This window comes from Oryctolagus cuniculus, chromosome 1 (assembly GCF_051225735.1).
Source record: "Oryctolagus cuniculus isolate XC-2025 breed Fujian yellow rabbit chromosome 1, ASM5122573v1, whole genome shotgun sequence".
NCBI lineage: Eukaryota > Metazoa > Chordata > Mammalia > Lagomorpha > Leporidae > Oryctolagus > Oryctolagus cuniculus.
Genome location: NC_142867.1, coordinates 176,797,651 through 176,809,775, shown reverse-complemented (window position 1 = coordinate 176,809,775; position 12,125 = coordinate 176,797,651). Strand labels below are relative to the sequence as shown.

The 12,125-nt window shown below is 39.2% G+C and overlaps 1 long non-coding RNA gene across 1 annotated transcript in view; it reads right to left on the bottom strand.

Moving 5' to 3' along the window:
- Nucleotides 1-257: 257 nt before the first annotated feature.
- Nucleotides 258-12,125, bottom strand: part of LOC127491035 (uncharacterized) — a 47,918-nt gene continuing 36,050 nt past the window's right edge. Inside the window, exons 2-4 of the long non-coding RNA XR_016223626.1 lie at nt 5,789-11,801; nt 3,703-3,943; nt 258-739 (exon numbers count right to left, since the gene is read on the bottom strand). This is a non-coding gene — a long non-coding RNA (uncharacterized LOC127491035). The remainder of the gene's footprint in view (nt 740-3,702; nt 3,944-5,788; nt 11,802-12,125) is intronic.

Genomic DNA, 12,125 nt, shown 5'->3' with positions numbered 1-12,125 from the left:
CATGCGGGTGCAGGGCCCAAGCACTTGGGCCATCGTCTACTTATTTCCCAGTCCATAGCAGAGAGCTGGATTGGAAGAGGAGCATCCAGGACTGGAACTGGTGCCCATATGAGATGCCGATGCCACAGGCGGAGGATTAACCTACTGGGCCATGGTGCAGGCTCCTATAACATTTCTACCTAAGTCTTAGGTTAATCCAAACATGTTTGCTTCCATTATAGTACTTTCAAGTAATCAAGCACAAATACAGGACATTCTTTAAAAATGTATTATTTATTTTCATCTACTAAAAGGCAGAGAGGAGGGAGAGGGAGAAAAGGAGAGAGGGAGAGAGGGAGAACTTTTATTTGCTTGCTCACTCTCCAAGTGCCTGCAACATTCAGAGCAGGTCCAGGGCAGGGACAAGACAAAGCCAAGGACCAAGAACTCAATTTTGTCCCCTCTGTGTGTGTCAGGGTCCCAAGCATTTGAGCCATCATCTGACGCATTCTCAGGCACATTATCAGGGAGCTGGATTGGAAGTGAAGTAGCTGGGACTTGAACTGGCATGCTGAAATGTGATGCCAGCATTGCTAGTGGTGACTCAACCCCTTATGCCATAATGCGTCTCTCCAGGCGGAATATTTTATAGCTTCTAAGAATAACTTCTGAAGTTTTATTTGAAGATCAATTTATTTTTCAAGTTATGGAAGTAGAATTCTCTTCCATGTCGATAATTTATATCTTAGTGAAGTTTCTTCTTTGGAACATGCAAATTAAGAATATGTATTAATTCAGACAACATTTAAAAATAAATTAATAAATAATAAATGAAACAAATCCATTTGATTTACTTTTTAATTTTCAAGATTGCTTTCACTAAGAAGATAGAATTGGGTTAAGAGCAGTAAAATTAATAATTTTTTTAATCAAAGGATTAAATAATAACCAAATGCTCCAAATGCTTTCAGCTTCTGTTCTTATAAATTAATTTTAAGAAAATCTCTATTTATCATGCTACAGAAAATTAATGTGGTTTATAATATTTAAATGTTTTATATTTATTTAGTGAAATCCATTTATAACTGTCATATAAATATACTGAGCAAAAATATTTGCAAAAAGCAGCAAAAAGCTCAGTTATTTAGTTAAGCAAAACAAATCCCCTCCTTCCTACTCTATTTTTCATGATTCATTAACTCTTCAAATACCATATAATATTTGACCTATGGCTTTGTTTGCCCTAGGTGGATACTACTCTATGACGCCCACATTCCCCCTAGAACTAATGTACTCATTACTGTAGCTTCTGAAAATGATGGATGCTGAAACTGATCCCCAAGTCCTTTGTTGGAAATTGTCTTTTGCTGAGTAAACCTGCCTCACTCAAAGTTAACCTATTCTCAGGAAGCAGCCTACATGTCATGGAGTGATAAAAAACTCAGTTCCCTTGCCTTCATTTGAGATATTTCTGAATGACTATCCCATTGTCAAAGCTCTTTGTGAACAACAGGAGTCACTGTGCACTTACTCCCCATGTAGGATCTCTGTCCTTAATATGTTGTACAATGTGAATTAATGCTATAACTAGTACTCTAACAGTATTTTACACTTTATGTTCTGTGTGGGTGCAAACTGTTGAAATCTTTACTTAATATATACTAAATTGATCTTCTGTATATAAAGATAATTGAAAATGAATCTTGATGTGAATGGAGCAGGAGATGGGAGCAGGAGATGGGGGGGTTGCGGGTGGGAGGAAAGTTATGGCGGGGGGGAAGCCACTGTAATCCAAAAGCTGTACTTTGGAAATTTATATATATTAAACAAAAGTTAAAAGAAGCTCTCTGTGAGATCAACTGATGGTTCTGTTGAAATGATGTCAGGCCCTGTCCTGCTTTCTTTGCCATTCCACAGGTGTTGTTTTCAGGAGTGTGACCCTGTAAACCACCTGCATGAAATCTCAGCATCTCAGTCTTTTCCTAAGTAAATTAAAAGTTGGTGCCAGTAATGGCTCAAGGAAGCAGGTCATAAAATGGACTTTTGGAACAGGATCCCATCATTGTTGGTAGGTGAATGACATTTACTGAAGTGTGGCTTCTTCCCACAAAATTCATCTATTGAAGCTTTAATTAAGGTTGAATGAGGTCAAACATTTAGGGTCCTAATCTGCTGAGATTAGTAGTCTTTCATTAAAAGGGAGTGTTCTTGTTCTCTCTCACAAATATAAATAAATAAATTATTAATATAATTAATAATGAATAAATGTGAGAATACAGAGAGAAGATGACTGGGCAAGCCAGGATTAGTGCAACCACGCTGGCACTCTGATCTCAGAATTCTAGCCTCCAACATTATAAAAAAATAAAATTCTGTTGTTTAAGGCACCCAGTCTATGGCATGTGGTTATGGCAGCTCAAAAAGAATGCAATAGTGGTATAATCTTTAAAGTCTTTCCTGATGATAAATTCAAATAGGATTCTGATGAAAGAGAATACACTTTATAGTGCCTGCAACATTCAGAACAGGGCCAGAGCAGGGTGAATAATGTTAGGAAATTAGTAACAGTAAGGACACCAATCAGATAGCTTTTTATTAGGGCCATTGATGCATTAAACAAAACATTACAATTTAAAGGTAATTAATTCTCAATTTAAGGTAAAGTAAGAAAATTGAGGCCCCTTTTACAACCTATAAAGAGGCATACATACAGCTAGAAGCACAAAACACTGAGGACCATGCATGATGTTTTATTAAAAGGAAAAGACAGATCTGGATAAGGTTGCTTTTTCAACCCAAGTAATTCTGCTACTGCAAGGTCATGGCCCTAGTTAGCAGAGTGGAATCCTGAGACTACAGAGGGGAATCTGGGTCAGTGAGCTGAAAAATCTGGAATCCCTAGATTATCCTGAACCTTTTGCAATGTGACCCATTCTTCCCTGTAATAATGGTCTTTCTCTCCCTGTTGGAAGATGAGACATAAGTCTTAGTATTTGCAAGCCAATGTGTACTTCTCTTGGGATCTAGATAACAATAATTACTTTTATAATACAACATTACCCAGCCCCCAAAATGCAATCCTGATGGAATAAAGAGATCATATCATAAAATAAGTGCAAGACCCAATCTATCTGTGATCTTTATGGTGCTGGGAAAAAGGAGCAGGGGCTTAAAGCTGGACATTAGAGTTTATCAATATGAAAGTAATAGTTTCTAAAATCCAAGCAATGATCCTGCTGTAGGTTTAAAAAACACAAAGACCCACACTGCCTGAATCCAATATACCAGAACTGTGAGATAGCAGAGGAAGGGGTCCAGAGGATGGCAAATAGAGACATGCTGCAAACATTTCATCTGACTCCATTCCATGAGAAGGCCCTGGCTGGAAACTACTTACCAAAAAATAAGGAATGTCCATGTCATTGGCAGCTCTGAGATTAGGACTGACCACAGGAGATGCTGCTACAAAACTGGCCTCTCCTATAACCGTACATGTGGTAAAATCCCTGACTGACGGAAGCCAAGTGGTGTGCACAATAAGTGTAGTAGAAGCAATCACATGGTCAGTGTGACTGTGCAGGATGCATGAACTACATAAATAGTGGAGATGTTTAATAGAACATAGGGGAAATACAGATGGACAGCCACCAAAGATATTGCTCTGTGTGGTCAACATATTAGGAGTTGTGGAAAAACATCCAGTAGACAATCATCAAGCCTTACCAAATTTTCTGTTGATTTAGTGTTCAGTCTCACAATCCACATAATGGAAAAGAGTCCAAGTCTCCAGGAAGGACGTTCGTAACAAGTATATAGGGATTATCAACTTTATCCTCAAGGAGACTCAATTGAATTCTTTGGTAGCCACGAATTTGGGAAAAGGGAACATCCAGACATTTCAAATGCTGTGCACACAAGGTCTAAGTTGACATTGGTACCTGGGGACAGTGCCATCATGACTGTCCTGTGAGAACAAACATTTGGTAGCAAAGTTAAAAATAAATGTAGTCCTGACCAAGGTTTGACTCTCAATAACCCACTAGAAACTACCACTAGGTAACCACACAATAATCATTTTCTTGGACTCCAAATGTATAATTGGAATGAACACTCTTGATGATTGGAGGATTCTCCACATTGATTTCTTGACTTGAGGGACCCCAAGAAGGGCAATGTGGAAGCTTTTGAAAATTCCCCTTTACACCAACTGATATAGGGAATAAAAAATAAGATTGCACCCTGGCAAAGTGACAGAGCATAGTGCTACCCTTAGGGGTCTACAGTATGCAAAATGGTGTTCCATATCATTTTACTATTTAATTTATCAGTCTTGCCACTGCAAATTTCAGGTGTATCCAGGAGAATGAGAATAGACTACTAAACACTCAACCAAGTAGTAGCTTCAATTGTGGTTGCTTTGTCAGCTATGGTGTCTTCACAAGCTTGTAAGAACATAGCCTTAGGAACACACTGGTCAGCCAGTGAACTGGATAATGCATTCATTTTTTAACTATATTGGGAAGGAAAATTAGAAGTAATTTACCTTCACATATAAGAGACAAGAGTATGTATTTGTAGTCTTGCCTCACAACTGTGTTAACTCTCCCACTTTCTTTCATGACACATTCCTAAGTGGTATGTGTGATCTGGACATTCTGTGGAACATTGCTATAGCCTGCTCTATCAGAGACATAACATTGATCAAACCAGAGGAACAAGAAACAGCAGGCATGCTAGATATTTTGGTAAGCCACCTAAATTCTAACAGGAGAAAACTCTATGAAGATTTTGGAGACACATCATCAGGTTTTAGACATCAGTGAGGTATGGAAGGGCTCACTTCTTAACTAAAGGGAAAATTATTGCCTCTTGGACCTCTCACCCGAGAATTCCTGGGAATTTATGAAGCGATGTATTCTTTTATTTCACACTGGAAAAACTAGTCCAACCCATTAATCAAATTGTAAAGAAAGCAGCCAGCTGTGTGTGCGACATCTCAGTAGAGTTCTTTAACAGGTCTAGGCTGCAATGCAAATGGTCCTCCTGCTTGGACCACAAGACCTGACAGACACTATGGTATTATACAGAGTATATGGTATTATAACAGAGATAATGATGGTACAAAATTATGCTACACAAAATTTTGGCAAGCCATAATTAGAGAAACATAGTATAGATCCATATATTCCAGAGCAAAGCTATACCATTTTCACCAGAAAATTATGTAATAGCTCCTAACGTACTACTGCTATGGTAGCATAATGATCAGAACTTCTAAACATAATTTGGGTTCTGCCAGATGTACCAAGTCATAAGATGTATAATATGTAATACATCTGAGGATGGGTCTGATTCACCAGATAGATCAGTGCTTACAGAATTGATGATGAATAGAGTAGCTATGATCGTGGGGAATGAGGCTACATATGATTCAAACTATAGGCTTGCACTTTTGAAAGCTGACTTAGGAACTGCTGCTGATTAGCCAACCTACAAATGATGGAAACCAAGAGTGAGCCCCTATGTGGCAACAGCCCTGAGGAGATCAACCAACCACTGCATAAGCTGATTAACACAGACTCTTTCTATCTTAGAAGGAATAATAATTTATCTTTTTTTGGAATCAATATATTCTGAGTATGGATATGGTTTTCTTGCTCTCTGGTCCTCATTTGAGACTGTTATCCAAGGACCTTTGATTCACCAACACAGATTCATACACAATATCACATTAGACCAAGAGATCTTTTCAGTACAGAAGGGGTCACTGTGAATGTATGGATGTGAATCCACACATTTTAACATTTACCTTACTTCCCAGAAGCTGCTGGCCTGACATACCAGAGGAATGGCATTTTAAAAGAGTAGCTGAGGTTCCAACTTAGAGAAGATGCAACAAGGAGGGGACGCCATCCCCCAGGAGTGGTACCTAAATCAGTGGCCATTGCATGGTATTATGTTTCCAGTTGGTAAAATACCTGGATCAAAAAGAAAAGTGATACTAGGGTCGGCCCTAATTATTCTTCTAGATCTATTTGGATAATTTATGATTTCTCTATCTACAACTCTGACTTTGAAGATCTAGAGCTCTTAAACCTAAGATAGGGAATGTTACCATCAGAGGAAACAACAAAAATATTCAACTTTGAGTTATTACTGCTGCTTGATTCCTTTGAGCTTCTCAGATGCAAGCTGTCCCCTAAATATGTGTACTAAAGTGAGGTAGCTCTCTTTGGTCAGGGGAAATGAAGGAGGAGGAACTCAGTCATAAATGAGCTTTTAGCAATCATCGTGCCCAACATCCGAAGAAATTTAAAGAGAGGATTGGATAACAACCACAGCCTCAATTATAACCCATCCTTGCACCTTGTGGGTGGTTATAACCTCAATGGAAATGTCACCCAAACTGGGGAAGATTCCCTCAGGATAATGGTTGGTTTATTTTCCTTAGGAAGGTGACAGGAAATTGATGAGACAAACTAGACTTCCAATCACTGCAGCTCGTTCTGGGGCTGCAAGTGGTGGTCATCGTTTCATCCTCCTGCTGCTACCACACTACCTCTCAGCTTCTCTTCTGCCTTATCTCCTTCTAAGAGAAAGTGAGTGTGCACACCAAGTTCTATCACAGAGCCTCCTTCCAGGTATATTGCTCCTTGACATCTTGGTTTCCCTCTATGAATTAAGAGCATCAATCTTCTCAGAGTGTTCTTCCTGTGTAAATGTCTCTGCTCCAAATTTCCCCTTTAACAATGACACCCAACATATTGGATAGGAGGCACATTCTACTGGACTATGACCTCATCTTAATTTAACTAATTACATTTGGAATGATCCTGTTGCCAAAATAAGATCACATTCATAAATGCTGGCTGTTAGGACTTCCACATATGAATTCTGTAGGGATCCGATTCAACACAGTGCTGAACTTTGAGGGGAGTGGTTTATTAACTTAGGTGTCAGAAAATACAAGCTGTAGAAACAATAAGCTTGGGATTTTTAAAAATTAGAAACTTAGATCATGATCCTCAAGAAAAAACAACTTTCCACCCTCTTGCTCTAAGGGGATTTCCCCCAGCGGCTGCACTTCAGATGAGCCGGAGAATCTATCTGTGCCTCGACGTGTACTTTTCTTTTGCTCCCACTGAAAACATTATGGTACCAAAATGAAGAAAAAGAATAAAGTACTCTCTCCGTGTGAGTCCATAACAACTGGCTAAGTTAATCTTCTGAAGGGAAAGAATTCAATCTAGCAATTGGAATTATGGGCTCAAGTTCTGGAAGATGAAAACCCTCGTCGTCATCCTCTTTGGTTCATTGACTCTGAAAGACCCACATGCCATGTCACATTGCCAAATCGAACATCTGCATTTCAGTTGGTGCGTGCCCTTGGTGTTGGCATTGGCCCTATGACCACAGTGCTTTCTATCACAGCTATTTTAGTGGCTTGGCTCTTTTTTACTCCCTCAGGCCTTACGGTGGAGCAAGAGGACACACACAGTAGAAGCTAAGAGAGCCATTCTAATGAACGGCATATTACAGCTTTCTGAGTATGACTTGCATTGTTTCATAGCAAAGCTGCTTATGTTGCTGTAACTGAAGGATCAAGTTAAATAAAGCATAAAAACAATGTGGAGACTTTTCTTTCAAGAAATCATCACAAAAGTGCTCTGTCCCAACCAAGGCTCCCTTTTGCTTGCGTTCTTAAAAGAAATATATAATACCAAGACTTTGTATGGATATGGAGTATGTCCTGTGTAGCAGGGCTGTAGAACCATAGTGGGTTAGTGACTTAGGGGGTCAGGAAGTTGTCTCATGCCCTTTCTTGTGCTGTTCATAGGATAGATACCCGGGCACAGACCCCTAACAATAAAACCCAGGTCAGTGCTTCCAGTTGTGCGCTCCCCTCGGGCAGCCATCCCATTAAACACGGGATCCAGGAACTTTGTGGAACTCTGCCACAAATGCAAAAACCATATTTCAGTCCCAAAGTGTCAGAGTGAAGGGGGGGAACAAACCAAACACTAAAGCAAATAAAAACATCTTTTAAAATGTCGCCTGCTTGCTGCCAAATGTGGGCTCAGAGGGAGTGCCACCAGGAGCAAATTCCACATGGCGAGGCCTTCCGTGGAGAAGCCTGGCTGGCAGGCCAAGAGGAGTCAGTAATTAACACTGCCAAAGACTCCCGAGGCCCCATTTCAGCAGCTTGGGTTGGAAGCCCTTGCCCACTGCAGTCACCCTTAAATGGCACAGCTCGCGTGTGGAGTCCATCTGCAGTTGGCTCACGTGTGGCCTCCAAGTCTTTCCTATAAAGTGGAATAAAATCCACAGGGTTTCTCTTGGGGGCTTTAACCCTGTGGGAATTAGAACCCAGAGTATCTGATTTTTAAATAATGAATTAAATGAGGAATTCTGAGAATGCTGAGTAACCAGTTCCTAGAAATTATAGCATTGAGACAATTGTATTACAAGCTCAGAGTTTGAGAGCCATGCTTGGTTACCTCAGGCCTGGGCAGACAGAATTGGCAATTGTGGGCTGGAAAGAGCATTGTAGAAACATTGGAAAGGATGGGTGAAGTTACCAGCTATTAAGTAGACTCTAAAACAGGGTATGGTAAGGAAGAATGACGGTCATCTCTTGAGAAGAGAAAATTAGTGAGTAGGCAGCTGTGCTGTAATGGAAGAAACATAAACTGGGTGTGAGTTTGTGGGTTCAATTTCCAAGACTGCCATTATCTAGTGCTATGGCATTGGGTAAAATATTTAATTTTTATACATTCATATATTTATATACATATATATGTAAATGAGGATTATGACATCTCAGACAAAATGATTTATTCTAAATATATATAGAGAGACAACTATCCAGAAAATAGACTTCAAATGAATGGATATTTTTCCCCTAGGTGCCTATATTCATTTGTTGATCTCCTACTAAATATCTAACAAATTTTGCTCATATTGAGTGCCTCCTATCAGCAGGAAAGTCTTGACATATGACAAGTAAGGGTGCTGTTCTGTTGGATCTTATGTTCTAGATAGTGAAGCAAAACAATGAAGGAATATGTAAATAAATGAAGTGTTTTCAGGTTGTGGTGAGACCTAGGATCAACAGTAAAAGGGATGGTAAGATGGGGAACTGAAATGTTGCTATAGATGGAATTGTTCCAGAATGTTTAAATACCTTTACCTATTTAATTTTACTAGTTCCATTGCTGTGGTAGGTACCACTATTCCCATTTACAAGTAGAAAAAGTGAAATTCTCTAGGTTAGCTCTGCTGGGGTAAGCTGAAAAAGGTGGGTACTCAATCAGAATTAGTTGACTTATGCTAAACACGTCCTGCTCCATAAATGGATGTCTGAAATCCATGGATGTTTCTAGCTCTAATTGATCTATAGGAGCGTGCTTCTAAAAGTGCATGGAAAAAGGAATTTAAAGGTGAGTTTATCTCAGTTCAAAACATTTCAAAATTCATGCAGATGTTTTCATAATATACATTTTCCATGAACTACTTGAAGACATTTTGTATTCTCCTTGCTTTTCTTCTTTAGGTAAAATACGATTTGCTAGAACCTTTGTGCATTTCCAGTTTAAATTGAGCCATCCAGTAATAAACTATACTCACTCAAAACATTGGTACATCTGTTACTTGTCACTATTAAACTCTGGGAAAGACAGAAATGGATCTAAGTTAGTCACAATGGCAGGTTACAAGCATCTACACCATGTTTCTTCTGCAGAGATTGCATTCTTGTGTGGAGTAGCTGCTCCATAAGAAAACAACTCCTATCAAAAATTTAAAACTATGAATGGGACTGCTTCAGACAAATTGTTCTGAATGGAGAAAAAAGATCCCATATTCAGATTTATTGTTTTTATGTTTCTTGTTAATGCCTGTATTATTTCTCATGGTGTATATAGTTTAAGTAAAGGGAAGACATCAAACGTATCATGGGGAAAACATTGCAATGGAAAGAAGGAAATTAAATCACATACATCTTTGTCAAAATATCTGTTTTGAGGTAAATTTGAAGCATCTCAGTGTCCCCATGATTGTGCCAAGTTTTTTTTTCCCAAGATTCAGTCATTTCTTTATATTGAAAGGCAGAGAGAAAAAGAGGGAAAGAGAGAGAGAGAGAGAGAGAGAGAGAGAGATCTTCTATCTGCTGGTTCACTTCCCAAATGGTCTCAATGGACAACACTGGCCATGCTAAAGCCTGGAGACAGGCACTTCACCCAGGTCTCCCATGGGGATGCAAGTACCCAAACACTTGGACCATCTTCCAGTGCTTTTCATTAGTGGGGAGCTGGATCTGAAGTCAAGCAGCCAGGACATGAACTGGTGCCCATATGGGATGCCAGAGTCACAGGTGGTCATTTTACCCACAATGCTGACCCCTGATTATGCCAGGTTTTACAAGCATGTGCAACATACAAGGGGACTTTAAAAGTTTCATGGAAAATAAAATTAAAAGCTAAAAGTTACTTTTGTTCTCAACATAAGCTCCAACTGGTCAAGGCACCTACAAGCAATCATATCAATCATTTAGTCCATCCCTTAAGAACTGAGTGTCCTGGTAATTTAACCATTTCAGTGGAGTCTTTTTACTTTATTAATGGAAGAAAAATGGATTCAGATGAGGATAGATCAAAAAAGCCAGAAGCTGACAAATCAGGACTTTAAGGTAGAAGACTATGGATTTCCCTTCAAAACTGAATTACTTGCCTTCACTTGATGAGAAAAATAATCAGAAATATTCTTGTAGTGGAGAAGGATATTCTGGAAAAGTATTCCTGGGTAGTTTTCTGCTGACTATATATGGCTAACTTTCTCTAAATATTTTCCTAATAATCAGCTGATATTGAACTTTTGTCTTCCAGAAAGTCAGCAAGGAAAATGACTTGAATATCCCAAAAACTTTCTATGGCCTTTGCTCTTGAGTGGTTCTTTTGCTTTCCTGGTAACCGTTGCTTTGATTGTGCTTTGACTTCAGGATAATGGTAAAGCCACATTTCATCTCCTATCACAATTCTTCAAAGGCATGCTTCAGGTTGTCTATTCCTCCTTGTTCAAATATTTATTGATGATATTGGTTACTGTTTCTACTGTCAACTATTGGTCTTTTTTTCTTGAAAATTTATCTATGTATTTATTTGAAAGCTAGAATTAGAGGCAGAGACAGAAAGGAACAGGGAGAGGAGAGAGAGGAGAGGGGAGAGGGAGAGGGGAGAGGGGAGAGGGGAGAGGGAGAGCTGACCTGCTTCACAAATGGTGCAATAGTTGGGACTTGGTCTGGCCAAAGCCAAGAGCCAGGAACTCTATCCAAGTTTCCTGCATGGGTTGCAGAGGCCCAAGAGCTTTGGCTATTCCCCATTGCCTCAAAAGCACATTAGTAGGAAACTAGATGGAAAGTAGAGCAGCTTGGACTCATGACATTCTGACATGGAATGCAGCATTCCAAGTGGTGCCTCAATTCACTGTGCTGCAACACTGGCTCCTTATTTGTCCTCTTTAATTAAGGTGCTAACAAGATTAATTTTTTCTTAGCAAATTGATGTACATGGTCTGCTGCTGTGGACTTCATATTCAACATGGTCTGTTTTCCTTTCTTGAAATGAATGAACTATTTGTAAATTGAAGATTTCTTTCTGGTGTTGTCTTCATAAACTTCTTGTAAAATGTCAGTGATCATCACTCTTCCATCCAAGCTTCAGCATAAATTTTATGTCAGTTCTTGCTTGAATTTTATCAAAATTTCTTCAATAGGGGCTGTTTTCAAACTGGTATTTCTTCTCTTTCTTAGTATTTAAATTTAGAACCTGTTAAGACATGTTATAACAAGGCATTAGAAGTTCATGTTGGTACCAAAAACCTTTCAAAATCCATAGTTTCTCTTTTTTAAATTTTTATTTTTTGAAGGGCAGAGAGACAGAGAGATAGGGATTGACCTTCCATTTGCTGATTCACTGCCCAAATGCCCACAACATTCAAGGCTGGGTCAGCCCAAAGCCATGAGCTTGGAACTCCATCTAAGTCTACCACATGGGTGGCAACAATCGAAATACTTTAGCCATCATCTTCTGCCTCCTGGAATGTGCACGGAAGGAAGCTAGATTGGAATCAAAATAGCCAGGACTTGAAAT